The sequence below is a fragment of the Cynocephalus volans genome, chromosome 5 (assembly GCF_027409185.1).
Source record: "Cynocephalus volans isolate mCynVol1 chromosome 5, mCynVol1.pri, whole genome shotgun sequence".
NCBI lineage: Eukaryota > Metazoa > Chordata > Mammalia > Dermoptera > Cynocephalidae > Cynocephalus > Cynocephalus volans.
The window spans coordinates 29,391,356-29,409,475 of NC_084464.1; the positions used below are offsets into that span (position 1 = coordinate 29,391,356).

An 18,120-nucleotide genomic window follows, 5' to 3' on the forward strand; every position below is an offset into this window, starting at 1 on the left:
GTTCGTGCATGCATGTGTATGTTCACACGTGCATGTGTGTTTGTTGTTATTAGTCATTGAGATCCTATCATATGCAATATATATAGTTAATGCACATTTGATCCTTCCAACGATCCTGTAAGATTGGTGTTGCTATCATTCCCATTTAAAAGATGAGAAGATTGAGGATCACAGATTTAAGAAATTTGACCTGGGCTATACAACTAAGGAGCCAGAGCCAGAATTCAAACCTCAATCTCCCTGACCTCAAAGTCTTCCCCCTTTACCTACCATTAAGTACTGCCTCTTCCCTTCCTCTCTGCCTATGAAACGAACAAAATAATATAAAGCAAAACAAAAAACTCTCAAATGTCACCTCTTCTATTTGCACTAGCTGTCTAAAGAATGAATCAAGAGCTATCAGTGTGAGCTGCTTATAAAATAACCAAAAAGACAAGGGAATGCTTCACATACTAATTGGAAAAGTTGATGCAGAAGAGAAAAAGAATTACCTAGAGACTAAAACCTGCACCTGCAGGTAAAACCAAATGATATCAAAAGGATTTCTACTTGCAAATTAAAAGCAGAATATAGCCCTTGATACCACTGCTTAAAAGAGCAAAGATTCTGCACTCCTCCTGCAAAAAAAAAAAGAAAAAAAATCCACAATTGGCTGGATGATTCTTTCCAGTTATAACGCATTCCACCTCCAGAAATGGATGTTGTTCAGGGCATGGTAGCAAGTTAAAAGAAGCAGAGGAAGTATTAAGGTATGAAACTAATATAGCTGGGGTGATAAATGATTTTAGGCACCACTTATGACTTACTCTATAAATAATGACACAATAATAGCTAAAATATAAATTCTAATTAAATACAAAACCTAACAAAGTCAAACAACAGCAAATGATGTTTGACAGAAGCAAAGGTCCTGGGGGAGCTGAGAGGAAGAATTACAATAAAATCTATTCCTGGAACTGTATAATATCAGAGGCAGAAGGGGCCTGAGAGATCATTTATTTCAATCTGCTTGTTTTTTGAAGACGGGGAAACTGAGGCCCAGCAGTATAGAGTGAGCAGCCCAAGTCAAACTACAGCAGAGCAGGAAACAGAAACTCAGTCTCCAAACTACGAGTCCTACCGGTTTCCACCACACCACACTCCAGAACACTGAAAAGCTACTCCACTTTAAATCATATTTTTTAAATGAGCATTAAGCAATCTATAAATATTCAATCCCTTTTTATAATTTTCTAATGCACAGGGACCCATTTAAAAAAGAAGTATAGTTTTGATTTCTTTCAGAAAATTGCACACTGCTCTGTGTTTAACCTAGTATTGAGTGAAATATTAACAGGCCATATAATGGTTTCAGTGTTCCTTCAGTAAAGCTAAACAGAATTCGAAAAACATATCCCCCAGGCCTAGAGTGGAGTTTCTGAAGCACACATTAAACTCCACGCTCTGTTCAACAAGACCATCACTGTTAAGTAACTCATCAGAAAATAAAGAGGGAATTACCAAAGGGGAATTGCCAAGCAATTAGTTCTCTGAAGCAGATGACATACAACTGTTGGAGGGAGGAGCTTCCTGGTTAGTCATATGTCAGAGTCAGAGCCTACTAATCTGTAAATAAAAACGCATCACATATGATTACAGCTGTGATGCAGGCTGGGGCTCCCAGGCGAGAGCACGGGTAGTAAATCTCACGTCCTCTTCTGCTCCATGTGTCTGTAAAGCGAGAGATGTTGCCTCTGCAGACAAAAGAAACCAATCCTTGGTAATTCTTACTCAACATAAGACAACTGGTCTTCCCTAAGCAGGCTAAGAGAAAAGTGATCTTTCTTCTCTATTACTTTGACATGAATTGGCCAAGACTCATTCACTGGTCCAATGAAAGAGAGAAAATAAGAAACTGGGAGGGGAGGGACAAGAGGGGATGGGAGTTCTGAGGTTCCTTATGGCCACCCTGACTAAAGTATGACCTCTTTTCGCTGCACGTTTTGTTCTTAGAGCTTGCATTCAGCGCCACACCACCACCCATAAAACTGGAGAGATAAATAGTTCCTATCTGCCAAATCTTGCAAACTGAGCAATGACCCAGGGAAGCTCTTTGAAGAGTCAAAAGTTCATCGTCTCACTGGGACTCTTGATGCTGAACAACATTTGAAGCCAACTTAAGCCAGTCCCCTCAAAACAGATAAGCATATTGCCACTGTCATCATTTTCTTCAATTAATAATTATTGAAAGTGCACAGGAATCTCAGGGGGAAGAGTGAGAGAAAGGAGGAGACATTACAAAGACAGCCTGTATGGGACAGCCTATATCAGAAAGCCTGCATGTGACTCTGAATGGACAAGCAGGCATCAAAAAAGACGGATTATTGCCCACAAAACTTTTTCTGATCCTGACCTCTGAGAATACGCCATTCTGTGTTAGGCTCTTTAAATATTATCCTGGGCACACCCTGCCTTCTGGACTGGACTGCAAGCTTCTTAAGGACAGGGCTCAGAGCCTAAGAAACAATCCATAGTCATAGTTAAGAGTGTAGGCTGGGATCCAAGCATGACTCTATCAATAGCTGGGCAACCTTGAGCAAGTTACTTACCCTCTCTGGGCCACATTTTCCTCATCCATGAAATGGAGATGGTAACAGTGCCTACTGCATAGGACTACAATCAGGATTAAATGAGTTAATACTTGGAACAATAATTGTGAACTATTGATCATCTCCATATTCCCTTCAGAGCCTCTCTGGCGTAATGCCTCTCACACACTAGATGCTCATTAACTCTTTACAGACAGAATGATCCGACCCTAGAGCTGTTTTCTCCTTCCCTCTCACTCCTGTCCTAACCTTGTCTTTGATGAAAGTTAGGTAAGTCACTGCCTTCATTGTGAATGATTTTGGCCATACAGACAGCCCATCTAAATTAACTCAGGACCAAAAAAAAAAAAAATCTTAAATAAACCTCAAATTTTCTCTAATTACATTAAAACAGACCACTCACTAACACCAACGTAACCAGGTAATTTCCAGACTTCCCCTTCACTCGGAGCCATGAAGTCTTAGGCTAACTTTCTCCCCAAAGCTAAGGTTCACCAATTCTATATTTCTTTATTTTTTATAAAGTATATAAGGGAAGCCAAATTGAATAAAGAGCTGTATTCAGTAGCTGAATATATATTTTTTCTTTTTTTTTTTTTGAAGTAGCCTCATATATATACATGGAAATATAATTCATGGGAAATTTAAATATATATATATGCACACACACATATACGAGGCTACTTCATAAAGTTTATGGAAACATAGAATTAAAGATAATACAACTCTTTCCATGAACTTTTTGAAGTACACTTATGTAAGTAGATACACACTTCTCACATTTAAGAGAGTCCGCAGAAAGCCTCCAGAAAGTCTCTAAAGTTACAAAACACACCCATATTAATGTGATTTATCCAAGTACAGTAAACGAATTGCCACAAATGAATAATTGCTACAGAATCAAGTAGACAGCACAATGTGATTTACACATATTACATGAGATGAGTAAATCAACGGTGGAAAAGATCAAAGGAAATGCTGAAATTGTTAATACGTACAGGGCTTCACTGAGAATCTTCTTAATAAAACTGTTTAGAGGAAAATAGAAGGATCATTTGTTTAAATGAAAAGAGATACCGCATGTGCTGAATTTCAAAAGCAGCATTCATTTTCTTACACACACACATTAGATTGAGCTAAAATTAGCCCAAGTTCCTATTTTCTTAAAGGTCTTAAGGAATAAAGGTTTCAACAAGATTTCATTGAGCCACAGTTCAGTTTCCAAGGTGCCTGAGCTTCCGTGGAAGACCCCCCACTTATCCACCCGTACTTCATCTCAATTCCTCGCCCCACCCTCTCCCTTCACCCCAGGTCTACAAGAGGAGGCACAGGAAGGCTGTGCATCACCAACGCTCAAGCTATTGTCCGCTGCCCTTACCTTCTCTCTATGCATTCTACACCAGCTGATGTCATCCCTGAAACTTAGTCATCCTTGCTGAATGTCAAACTTTTTTGCCCGGCACAAGAACCCAAAGCCCAATTTCAAAGATCACATTTATGCCAGTGATGCCTCCAAATTTATCTCCAGACCTGATCTCTCAGCAGTTTTATTCCCATACTCTTTACTGTCTACCCAAGTCCAGAAACCCAGATGTCCACTAGCACTGCAGCTTCAGCCAAAATGGCCCGGTCAGTAATATACCATGCACTTGCTTATGTCCCAGCCACTTAAATGGCTTTCCTCCTGCTCTATCCAGCTCTTCCCACAGAAATGTGATCCAGCCATCAGCGTTCAACTCAAATGACCTCTCCCCCTCCTCTTCCAAGTCTTTCCTGATTGTCCCTCCTCAACTTTGCTCTTCCGAATTCCTTCAGTGTTACAGCAGACCCCAGCAAGTACAGCCCACCCATTCTGCTTTGTATTGGTTATTTCAGAGCGTTTCTTCTTTCCCCTGCCTGACCGTGAAGAATAGAATCTCCTTCCAGTAGTTCTTACTCACTTTCATTCCACAGCACCATGAAGTACTTAAAAAAAAAAAAAAAAACAGGATGAATAAATGAATGAATCACTTCTTTAAATAGACAGTGACTGTCAACAAGTTAGGTCATAACTTGCTATAGCTTTATCATATTTATAAAATAACTAAAACCAAAAATAATTGTAATCTAGGTTTTAATTTTTTAAAAAAACTTAATGAACATAACAGAGTACAACGGGAATGACACCGTTTGCCTGCCCAGGTTTAGCCATCAATCGTGAGGACTGTAATGGGGCTATTATTTATGCAAAATGTTTAGATACTGCTTATAAGCTTCCTTTAAATGCAATCATAGCAAATGTCAGCTGCTTAAAATTCAAGGTGACTTTGCACTACTTTGTCAGTAATACAATATGAGTATTCATAAGACAGACTTGCTTAATAGATGATAAAAACCTGGGTCTCTTCTCATTAAGCTGCACATATTGACCAAGAGATATGACTTTTTGCTGTCCATTTTTACACAATAAAATTCTTGAGATATTTGTTATGACAAATGACTCTCTTTAAACATTACAGGATAAAAAACAATAATTGCATGTGTATTTACCCCATATGCAAATAAACTATTTCCTCAAAAACTTAAATGTGAGGAATTTTTGCCTAGCGTGTAACTATTAAAATGGGTAATACCACAAAGAGATAAAGTAGCAATAAGACACCCCATCCTTTCCATCCAGCTGACACTTGTAGATCTTAAGAGGCTTACCTTTGCATGTAACTCCAGGTTATTCTATTTCTACTTAAAGAACATCTCCTTAATCCGCAGCCAATAACATGTAAAGACTCCAGTTCCATATTATACAAGGATATAATATTTGTGATAAATCCCTCTCTCCTCCGCCTTGCCCCCAATAGGACTTTTCTGGCTATCCTTTCTGAGGCCACTTCAGTCACTAAGATTTTTGTTTGTTTTTACTCAGACTGCACATAACTCCATTTACGCATGCAATTCATCAGTTCATCCTACAACAATATAAAAAAATACATATGCATCCTATCACAGTAAGAGTTGTGATAAATTCCTAATTTAAAATTCAGAAAAATAAATAAAAGGCTCATTGGCTTTGCAGGGCTGCAAGTGTCTACAGAGATGATCCAAAGATCAAGGTCCAGGTATATTTACTTGTTCCTAGTCATGTATGGTCCAGGAGCAACCATCACAAAACAAGATCATTACTATCACCCTGTTGAGAGATAAGTTACATGCTCACAATGATAGCTTATGTTAAAAGACCACAAACCACACACCAGGCACTATTCTGCCCACAGTACACATATTATTTCTGTCCATCCTTACAGCAGCCCTGTAAGAAAGTTCTAGTAGTATCTCCATCTTATACATGAAGAAACTGTGGTACAGAAGGGGCACAGGGCTGCCCAAGGTCACAGTGGAAGCTCAGGATTTTAAATCCAGATGGGCTGATTCCAGAATTCCACACTCTTATCTCACATACCAGGGAATTTATACGTCACTTAAAAACTGGATCTTAAGTGTAGAGAGGGAGCTCTTTAAATAAATCTGGTGAATCATTTTTTAAATGAACCTTTTGGTAAAGCAAATATCCACCTCTTGACAAATGGCTTTTGAAAATCCAGATTTTCAGACGTGAGGTTTGGTAAAAGCAGACTCTGCATCTCACCAAGAGGGTAAATAGAATGGGACCTGGGAAGAGCTTCCCCAAGACCACCCAAACCAGCAGTACCCACACCTGTGGAGCACCAGTACCTAGATCGATAATCCCAGGAGACCAGCTGGGAATCTTCCGATTCAGGAGGTCTAGGGTGGAGCCCCAAATTCTATTTTTTTAAGTTCTGCAGGTGATTCTGCTGACTAGCCAGGCTTAGGAACCTCTAATCTAGTCTATCTCCATAACTTTGGGCAGGACTATTTCCAAAGCAAACAGAAATTGATCTATTTTCTATTTCACAATCTCCCTTGGTTGCGTACAACAGTGTTCCCAAGCCCAAACGGCCCCAAGTTCTAGCTAACTTTCATCTCTCTCCTGATTTCCTTTGAGGCAGTATCCTCTTGTCCTCTTTTCAATAGACAGCTATGAGTCATCAACCCTTGCATACACCCTGTGTCTGCATGACTTTCCAGCCCAGAAAAATTTACCGTATGTGAGGAAATCAGGAAGTTGTAAAATCCAAACAGACACAAAGAAATTCAAGATTCAACAAATACTGGTTGCCACTGAACAAACATGTCTCTGTTTCCCTACGCATGTATTATACTACAACAAAAAACTAAAATGTGAAAACGGCAACTTGGGATAACTGGTAGCATAACATACTTAATTGCATTAAAGAATGGTGACAATTCAAATGGTTAGGCTGAAGCCCCAAACAGCAATAATCAATTATCACAAGTCAAATGTAGACTTCTTCATGAATCAAATAAAGTAAACCCAAGACAGATACTATAATCCAAGTTTTAAAAAAGACTATCTTGGCAACTTCTCAATTTCCCATACAATACAGTTTGCAATGAAAATTACATTCAACAGTCAACAAAGTGCCGAAGCATGGCTGGTAGGCAATTTCCCCAGATCAGTCTCTATCCTCAGACAGAAAACAGAGAGCATCGCAAAACTCTCACCTGACATGTGATGCACTTCCCTGCAGTGGCAGTGGAGAAGGAGATTGTTGTACAAGGATGACAAACAAATCTGCAGCTTGAATGTACCACCCTGGTGACTTGTTGCACGTTGCTCCTGCAATGGTCCAGGGAGTGCAGGAGAAAAAATCCAAAATGAAAAACAGAATAAACTGCTTTAAAAAATAGTCTACTTTAAGTGTTTATACACTGAAACACGAATTTTAAGAACATCAAATTTTGCATTTTGTTTTATGAAAATTACACAGACCAGCCAGCTCAAAAGGCAGGTCTGGTTTTCTTCAACAGAGCTTAGAGGAGCCAGCACACAAAAAAGTCATCCCTTCAGTCAAATTAAAAGCTTGGTCTCCCCATGTGAGCCCGTTATTGTTATTGTTTTCTCCAATGATTCTAGCCAATTATCTGATAAACACATGCTGGTAATCACAAGGAATATCAGGTGAAAATGGGCATGGATTGAATAGTAATTGAACCAAAGCCTAAGTTTAATATGGCATATATTATCTATCAACATGCAACTTGAGAGACAACCACGAAAGAGCACAGCTATTGGCATACCAGTCCAATGAGATAGAAAAAAGTATAAAATAAAGAAACAAATTTTAAAGTGTGTGCATATTCACTAGACTTTCCACTAAACTTTAAATCATTTAATTATTGAATGTATGTCTATTTCATTTTCATTTTGCCACAAGGCCTTGCACATGGATAAGTAAAAATAATCCACTGTATGATGAATGAGTGAATGCATGAATGGATGAATGAAAGAATGAATGAATCTTCCATATACCTTTCCATCAGGGAGCCTGGTGCTTGCAGTAGTTTTTGTGAGGTAAGGACCTATGCATAGAAATGGAAGAAGTTGAGGACTTGATCTGCTAACATACTTTTTAACCCTATCTTTAAAATTATATTTTTAAATACTGGTCATTCCCAACTATCCACATTAAACAGAAAGAATCAGTCATACAGTTATTATAAAATAATCCCCAAACTAGTAAATGCTGGACTGAAAATCAGACTTTGATTACGTGAGTAGATCTGCATATTTGTTTAGGCTGATTTTAAATTTAGTTTGGGTTTCCTAAGCTCACGCCAGGTAACAGTAGGAAGGAGAAGGCCCAGGATTATATTGGGTGTCAGAAAGAAACTATTCTGGCGCTATGAATATGATCTCCAATGTGAATAATCTGTAAACAGGTAACTGAGCCAATTATCCCTGGGTACATGGCAACACATCTCAGTAGTCATGATTATTTTCATCCATACACACTCACTATTTTTAAGAGCACAGCCCAGCTGGGAAGGAAAATAACTTCCATTTCTTTCCAGCACTTTTCAAAGTAATGAATAGGAGCCAAAGTATTCTTACTTCTAACTAACCCATTCACCAAGCGTTTATTTAAGCATCTCTTGCATGCCTGGGGCTGATATGCAAAAGAAATAATTATTGTAGTCCTTGGTTTCCCCACAGGTATTCTGTGTATATAGAGAAGGAAGGTAAACTGTTGTAAACTATAACATCTTATAAATACTTAAAAGACACTGTCCCTCCACCAAGAAGCTTGTTGAGTCACAAATGTAAATAGTGGCCAAGTTAAACAGAAGTTCACAAAATTCTATTTAACCTTACACAGTTCTTCTTGGAAGGGATTCTTGATTTTATCTATTGACATCTCAAATGAAGCATCAAAATACTCAATAATCATTTTTGAACAAGGTGCAGGTACGATGGATTTGCAGACAGTGCTTTATGAGTTCACAGTTGGGAGAGTGTTTGCTTATATATCGATGTGTGTGCACACAATCCTATTTACATATCACCTGGCAGATAAGGTTTTATGGAGTCCAAATTACAGTCTCCTCCTATTCTGCTGAAGTGCAGAGAACAGTCAAACATGATGCAAATGCTGTAAAATATTAATTTACTCTCACACTGATATGCCTACTTATTTCAAAAGTATTTTTGTTGCTACACTACTTAGGGCAATAAAGGGAGTTAACATAACTGGTTGTATTCCATCAGAGGGAAGAAACACAAGGATAAAAGCCAGGCAGCATAGATTTGTTGCAAAAACACCCAAAAGATATATAAGAAAATAACCCAGGGCCGGGAGCCCGTGGCGCACTCGGTAGAGTGCAGCACTGGGAGCGTGGCGACGCTCCCACCACGGGTTCGGATCCTATATAGGAATGACCGGCTGAGTGCTGGTCACGAAAACGACCAAAAATAAATAAATAAATAAATAACCCATAGAATGTTTTCTACAGTGATATACACTAAAAAATGGAATATACAACACTTAAAAAGCATAGCAGAGCACATAGTACAATACTGTTAATAGTGAAAGATTACCAAGAAAGATGGGCCAAATAATATTGATATGATGGTCATTAAAAACCAAGAGATAATGTGGGAGAGGGGGCCAAAACTAAAGGCACAATAAAAGAAAATTTGTCATATACAGTGACATAAAAATTTTCTTTGAACGTTGGAGGCACTAATGCTTCTAGGTTAGCAGCTATGGTAATTATCACTAAAAATTTCAGTTAAATAACTCCCTCAAAAACTTGTCATGTTAAAGGGCACCTAAGTAGAAAAAATACAGTTCTTCTTAGCCCAAATCAAAACACCATAATCAGGGGAACCTCTGCCCCTTGAAGTCTCAAATTCTGATTACACTACAATGAATTTTCTGAAAAGTAATTTTCAGGTAGGATAAAATGTTTGCTTACATTATGGTAATTATCATGGCATTTTCATTACTCCACAAATGGATGCATTAAAAGTTATAGAAAAATCAATAAAACATTTCTGCTAACATCAAATATGTCAAACAAAATATAAAGCTTGTTGCTTTTTTGTCTGTAATAGTTCTAAACATGTTTTAGAACATATGGGATGGTAATAATATGTAGTACAAATATTTATAGTACATTAGCCTGAAAGGTTCAGACTTATGATTATAAATTACTACATTGATAAAGACAAAAACATAAAAATATAATTATGAAAGAAAAAATTTAAAAAGTGTTCCTACAAATGAAGATTATTTCCCTAAACATTTTATTACTTCTGTAATTTTAAGCATTTATATGTTTCTAAAACCTTGTTTTAATTATAGGTCTTTTAGCCAACATTTTAAAAATTCTATAAAATTAGCACCCTATAAACTCATTATTATATCACTTCCTACAGAAGTTTTAAAGGAGTAAATTTATCATATCAACCTAAATTAAATGAAACTAAAATGTGAAAAGAGTAATAGACGACTAAAAAATTCATATCTTTCAAAAAAAAGGAAGCCTTATATGTAATGCCCCCAGAACACAAAATTATTTCTATTAGGATTTCTGCAATTTATTGTTTTCAGTGCTTTTAACAAAATAAAGGCCTGCTTCTGATAACCTGGGAAGTATGACCAGAACTAAATCTGTTCTTTGAAGCCATTAAGCCGCACAGATCTAAGTCTCTCACAGAAGCCAATCATTCAAACTATTGAATTACTCTGAAAATATAAAGCAATGGAAGTCAAATAATCTATCTCCCCACTAAAAATGATAGTCTGTCTTGCTGTACTATATGTCACTTTATCTATACAAACATCAAAGCTTTGCAGAATCTAAACTGTGTGTTATTTTCAGATAACTGTAGTTTAAAGAATTAACATTCACTCCTACATTTACCTAATTACGCCACTTTCAGGGGTTTAGTAAAAAAAATGTTTATCGACTAACTTCTAATAGGAAGCAAAACGAGCCGGGTATTACAGTGTGTTAGTCATCAGAAACTGTCATTCAAGGTATGTACAAAAGCAAAACGTACTTGACATTTCAGAATGGAAAAAAATAAAGGCACAACATTACATAAAAGGAATATGAACCCTTGAACTCTATAATAAAAACAAAAACAGGAGTCACAGAAATGTTTACTAGCATTCTAATAATCTCTCAATGCTGGCCTTTCCCAGGACTCCCAGACAACTGAGTTAGGTATGTTGAAACTTACGGCCATCTACAGGCTCTTGGCATAAAGTCTGATGGCCAAAGAGTTTTTCTTTAACCCTTCTCTAGGAGGAATAGACAATTCAGAGGCCCTGAAACGTAGTTATTTCTGATAAAGTATCACTTCTGTTTAGCAAACCCTCTTAAAACAAAATCCGGAGAGGAAAATATTGTCTTTCACAGTTCCCAATCAAGTACAAACATTTTTCATATTTTTAGCATAAATTTATTTGTGCACTAAAAAATACACGTTCACATTTTACTGCAAGTAAAGCAATTTTCCGTATGTTGCAAAATATAATCCAGGACCTCCAAGGCATTGTGTAAAATTTAAACTTCTGTGTCTTATTTTATATCCTAGTTTCCCATCTATTTACCTCCCAGAAATAATAGCTCTAGCTCGTTTTAACCACAGCAATGCTTCATCTGACTAGGCCACAATGAATATATCAACCACATAATCTCACTAAAGAGTAGAAACTCATAAACCACCTGTGAGGAAAGGTGAGTAGCTCTCTCAATCCTAATCCTGGGGGAAAAAAATTTACCAATTTAGCTATGCAGCCATAAAACTGTAAACTGACTGGCAGGTCACAACTAAATCGAGCATTACTATTCCCAATTATTTTTTCTTTCAAATACCAGGGTTATTAAAATATGTCCCCTTATTTGGATATCTTGAGCAGCACAGAGCTTCAGCAACTAAAGCTTCTTTTTCCTTTTCTGCCAGAATATTATTTTTCTTTGCTCAGCAGACTTAATAAGGTGGTGCCCTAATGCAAAGGTTAGAATGCTGCTCTCTAAATGTTCATTAAATTATATCCTAAAATAGAGTACAAGGTGTTTATTGTGCAAAAACATAGGCCTATATCATCTCTCATTTAACTGAAAATTTTACTACCAAAGATCATTAAAGATCATGGCTAACAGATCCAAATTAAGAATGAATACATTGAGAATGTATGCCTATGGTCATACCAGTTTGTGTTATGATGGCTGTAAAGTTTTAAAATGTGACAATGGGAATATACTTCCCAAATAATTATATTATATGTTCTGAGTAAACCCTTTAGAAAGCCACCCATCACTATCAGCAATTTAAGTTCCAAAGGATGGGCACTCTTCACACTTGAAAGGGTTAAGTGCCTGCAAGGCCAAAGGCACCAGACTGCAAAAGAAAAGTTGCTTTAGTGAGCTCTGAAAGGTTTCTAACAAGTACCAAATACTTGTTGATCTGTTCACAATAAACACCAGCAGGATTGTCAGGCTCCTTTCACTGTCTAGGGAGATGCATTTACATACTGCACTCAGTAAGAACAGCTTGTTGGTCTCCTTTATAAAACTTGAGTCTCTAGAAGCCTCATTCAGTGTCTTCCGTCCAAATGACTGAAAGAAGATGCAATTGAAATCGTGAAGTCTCTCATCTGGCTTGGGCAGCACAAATACTGTGCATAAAACACATGGAGTAGTTCAGGCACAACACAAACCCACCTGAATGGACAAGGAACACTGTCTGTTGCCATGGCAGCCTGATCTAATTACATGAGTGATCAGGGCTGGAGTAAGTGCAACGAAAACCTACACCACTGACGGGTATCTACATGATGAGAAGGACAGGCAGGCAAGAGGTTCAGGGGAGCCCTTCAACCTCTGCTTTATGCAGAAGATAGCATTCAAGCCCATTTATTTGCAAAGCTGCTAAAATATTGACTGATGCATGCACAGTTAGAGGGCAATCAGAGGAGATTAAATGCCACAGCATTAGCCATTACGGCGCAATCCTTTCCAAGAGTTTATGTGCAGGATTTTCTCCTCCTCCTCCTCTTTGGTGGTTGATTTCCTCAAGCATAAGCTTCATTCCCAAAAAAAAAAAAAAAAAAAAGGCTCAAATATCAAACTACCTTTACCCACCAAATAAACCAGAGGGTGGGCTTAACAGGGGCTTCTAGGAATGGCAGGGCTCCTCAGAAACCCAAACAGAAATGGCTTAGCTAACACTGTTGAAAAAGTAACTAGCTATGCCTAAAAATAACCGCCAAGTAACTACCCACTGCTGTGTGCAATATATAACGATGATGTTTAAATATTAAGAACAGCCTGCATTATAAAACACAAATGTCATTGAGATGTGACTACTAGATTGCCAAAGGAGAACTTATTTGCATACACACATTCCCGTGCATGCACGACAGCATGTGCAGGGAGAATGCCACTCTAAGGCATTACTTTTTATTCTGTGCGTGTAATAGGGTCTTCTAATTTTGCTAATTGTATCCTGTGGATCTCCCGGGGAAGCTAAGAATCTCTTCGGGGACAGAACCAGTTTGGAGGAGTCCCTACTGCACAGCATACGGTAAACAAAATAAAAATAGCTTGCCGTTCTTGTTAGCCACATCGCGCATTATATAACCAGCTTCCGACTAGCTTTTTCTTTCTTTTTTTTTTTTTTTCTTTGCCCTTACTACTCTCCAGCAATTTCCCCATCTTCCCAAGTATTTATATTACTCTCTTATCTGTAGGATTGTATACCAAGAAAGCAAAACAAAACAGACCAGCCACGGGATCGAAGGGAACCCCATCGACCTTAGGAACTGATTTTTGTTTTGTTTTGTTTTGTTGGCAGTCTCGATCATCACCCTACTTCCACCCCCCACTAAGGTTCTTGCTCCATCTCCCTAGAAAACCCGAATTGTTTCATCATTCCCAATCAGCCCCCTACGCGGCCTGAAATAAAATGAAAGCACAAGTCACGGAGTTTAAGAAGGCGGTCTGAGGGTGGGGTGCTGAGAAGGGGTCAAGGAGCTGCAGAGTCAGCCAAAGTGGCCACGGAGGGGCCCCGTCCACATCGCGACAGTCCTCGCCCCCCGGACCGCCGCCTGGCGCGCGCGCGCACACACATATACACACACAAATACACACATATACACACACACACGCTCACGCCGCGCTTCGACACCGCCTCACCTCCCGCCCGGCCGGCCCCCTTCCCTGCCCCCTGCGGGACAGGCCTGCGCGCAGCGCTGGAACCACGTAGGAGGCGGCGGCGGCCGCGGGAGTGGCACAGTCTCCGGCCCGGCCCAGAGTGAACGAGCAGCGGGGCTCCAGGGAGCATCCCAATCCCCGCAGCGCCTCCTCCGCCGCGGCCGCCTCCTCCTTCCCCTCCTCCTGGCTTCATTCACCCTCCCAGCAGCAGCCGCGCAGCCGTTCACTCCCGGCGCAGGGCAGCGCCCGCCGCGGCTCCTCCGCTCCTACCGCGGGCGCCGGCCCGGGCTGGGGCGCTCGCGGGCTCCCGGCTTCGGGCGGCGGCTGCACAGGATCAGGAAGCGGCCGCACCAACAGGGCGGCGGTGGCGGCGGCAACAGCAGCCAGGGCCGCCCCCTCCACTCCAGCCGCGCTCCGGGCACCCGCACACCCGCTCCCCCCGCGCGGTCCCCGCTGCCGCCCCGCGGCGCGCCAAGTCCCGGCCGGATTGAGGGCGCAGCCTTCTCCCGACCCGCAGCCGCACACCCGGCGAGACGGGCCTCGGCCGGGAGACCCCCGGCCCCAAGGCGCCGAGGCCGGGCGACCACCCGCGGGGACGTCCAGCCCTCCCCCGAGACCCACTCGCTCTCACCGCCCCCTCGGGGGAGGGGAACGGGATAAGGGCGGCAGGAGAAGGGGGCAGCGCGACCCTCGGCCGCAGCCGCCTCCCCCTGCGCCACCCGCAGGGAGGAGGACATGGCTCTTCGCACTCGCGGCCGGAGCAGCAGCCGCCGGAGCTAGGCGCCGCCGCCGGTCGCCCGTCCCGCGCCCCCCGCCCGGGCGCGCCCCCTCGCCCGGCGTGCTCCCATCCGGCCCCTGGCAGCCCCCCTGCCGGCCGCCCCTGAGCCCACAGTGGGGGTGTCGGCCCGAGAGGCTGGAGCCGGGGACGGTTATATGTACACACACACACACACACACACACACACACACAACACGACGCGTCGATTTCCTTCGCTCCTCTTCCAGCTGTTCTCCGTGCAGCCGATCGGGGTTTGAGGTTTGTTTGCTGGTTGTTGCTTTTGCCCCTCTCGGGAGAGCGGGGGGAGGGGGATTTTAATCTAAATCAGGGGAGAAGGGATGGGGGAGGGGGGAGAGAAAGAATCAGAGGAGGAAAAAAATAGCCACTTACTGTAAAGTGTAAATGGATCTGGGGTTGCGTGGGGAAGGGGGGCAGAGGGAGAGAAACAATGTCTCGCGGCTGCTGTTGCTCTGGCTGCTGCTCCACGGGGCTTGTTTTGGATCCCCCTGCAGTGAAACAGGTCCTGTACGGCTCCGCCACTGTAGTAGAAATGATGTCTGCGGTATACTCCGCTCTCTCCTCCTCCTCCTCCTCCTCCCCCTCCTCCCGCTCCCTCCCCTCCCTCCTCCCCCCGCCCGCCCGCCCTCCCTCGCACTCTCTCGCGCTCGCTCGCTCGCTCGCTCCAGTATGTAAATGTGTAATAGAAGCCAAATATGGAGCAGTTGGCTGCCGCCGCCGCAGCTCAAGGATCCGACTTCATGGGGGGGGGGAGGCACCCTCTGGCGGGCGGCCCGGCGAGCGGCCCAGGGCACTGCGAGCGCACGGCACGGCGGCCGGCCCGCGCCCTTAACCCTTCGTTGCGCGCCGCCCGGGGAGGCGGGCGCCTTTCCCGCAGAGTGGCTCGGGAGCGGGGAGCGGGAGGGGAGACGCGGGCCCCGGGGACTGTTCCTTCCAGGTTTGGGAAAGGGGCGGGGAGCTGAGGCGATGAGGTAATTTGAGCGGTGATCGGTCGGTCCTCGCGCGACTCCCTGGTTCCCTGCACCTACTTGGAGGGGACAGAGGGACGGCGGGGTGCAACTCAGGCAACCTGGGGGACTCCCCCAAGGAGTGTCAGGCTTCATCTCGGAGCCAATGAGATATCCCCAAGGAAGGTGGGGGTGTGGGGTGAAGGGAGGCAGGTCGGCCAATTGTAGTCCGGACTTGCCCTTGGTCCCTGGAGCTCGGAGAAGCGTCTAAGAGGACGTGCTCTGATCACCAGCTGCACGTTAACCCTCCAGCCGGTGTCGCTTCGGCGTTCCGGAACTCCGACCCTGGAGCAGCGCGGATTGCCTGTACGTGCAACTCGGGAAAGTTTTAAGGGTCCCCCCACTGCACGGGCACCCTCACCTTTCCTGCCTGGGAACGCTGGCGACCTCCGGGGCCTCCCTTCTTTCTCTTTCTGCAGGTCCGGAAATCTGCCTCGGGTATTGAACTACTCAGCTCTAGCCTTGATAGACGACCCGCTCACTCCTCTAGCAGCTAATTCGGGATCATTAATTTAATCGGAAATGAGGTAACCAGTGTAGGAGATAGAGAAAGCAAACCGAGCATAAATGGCAGTTCTTGGGAATCCACGCGAAGAACTTCCTCCGGCTCAAGTTTTACGTGCGGTCCTCAGCTCCCACCACCCCTCCCTTTCTGTCTGTGCCACCGCCAGGTGTGAGTTCCATGCAGAGGAATCTTCTTTGGAGGGGTGTATCTCGCCAACAGGTGTGGCACCTGGAGGAGAAGAAGGCACGTCCATACTAAGAGAGCTAGCTCAGTGCGGCGTTCTCCTTGCTGCAGATAACTCTGGAAGACCGGTAGGTGGCGGGGCAGCATTTGACCCCCTTCGGGTGCTTAGAACTAAGTGCCTAGAAACATGATCCAGCCGAGTAAGTTTCACTCTGGAAGCCACCATTGACTGTATGCTGTATTTGAGAAAACTTTTGGCTGAGTTCACTTATGACCTAACGGTTAGTCACCAAGCAGTATACAGAATCACCGAGAAAAATGTGTCAGCTTTTACACAGCTCTGTGTTGTAGATCCAACGTGCTTCGGAAATAAAAATAAACATACTAACGAGGAAGGTGTACAACCCCGGAAATAATTTTTTTCTCACATTTTGAAATACCATGCACATATACATAGCTTTTTAAATAGAAGTACTACTTACTGTTCATTCTTACTCGTTTCTACAACTTTTTTTTTTTCTTTTTTTTTTCATTTAAAAATCAATGGTTGTTATGGTTTAAACCTCGGGTTGGTCTAAAGTGACATTGTTGGTCTCATTACAGCCTCTAGTGGACGGTTAAAATCAGTTTCCTGAAAAGGCTCTGCCTGGTTTTGTTCTCGTTGACGAGCTGTATCAAGGTGAAGGTTAATATTTCAGAACATAACCGAGTAATATCTCTTTCCTCTACTTGGCAAAGCCGACTTTAGAAAAGAACAGAGGCTTGTTGACTCTACGTGGAAAAGACGTATGCTTTGTGCTGTAGGTATTATTACTACTGGTCTGTGAATAAACAGAGAGCTTCTGCTATTCATTTCAGTTTCAGACAGCTTTCATAAAAACTAAATTCATCTAAAATATTTTTATAACAGAAAATATTGGTTGCCATGTTTTTGGCTTAACTGAGATGTTTTTATTCCAACTCATAATCTGCAAACTGTCCAATCCACCTCCACTCTATTTTTAGACATCTTACATTTAGAGAATTTTCAGTTAAAAAAAAATTAATATTGTAATTGTTACATTGGCACAAGTAGTTAATTTACGTTATTTTAATAACCTTAAATTAAAAACATAATTCAGATTGGAGTTAGTCAATTAATTTAAATGTACCCTCAAGGAAGCTAAATATGGATATTATCCAAACAATAAAAACAATTAATAAGAAATGTGTCATTTACTTTCTTAGTCATTAAGATTAAACCCATAAACTGTCTCTAAAATCTATAACTATTTCTTCCTGCAAGGTCCAACATAACCATCATACTCCCGAAACAGCTGTATATTACCTTTAGTACTGAAATGTTTTGTTTTCAGAGGGCAAAATATTAAATGTGCAATCATAAATGACAGGCACTGATTCTTTTTAAAAATAAGACCTCCTCATGCAAATAAAAACTCGGTGAAAAATGGAGCA

At 42.1% G+C, this 18,120-nt stretch overlaps 1 protein-coding gene across 1 annotated transcript in view; it reads right to left on the reverse strand.

Annotated features, from left to right (window-relative positions):
- Positions 1-14,346, reverse strand: part of ATXN1 (ataxin 1) — a 367,481-nt gene extending 353,135 nt beyond the window's left edge. The window contains 2 exon segments of the mRNA XM_063097390.1: positions 7,170-7,284; positions 14,157-14,346. The gene's annotated coding sequence lies outside the window, so the exon portion shown is untranslated.
- Positions 14,347-18,120: the final 3,774 nt, after the last annotated feature.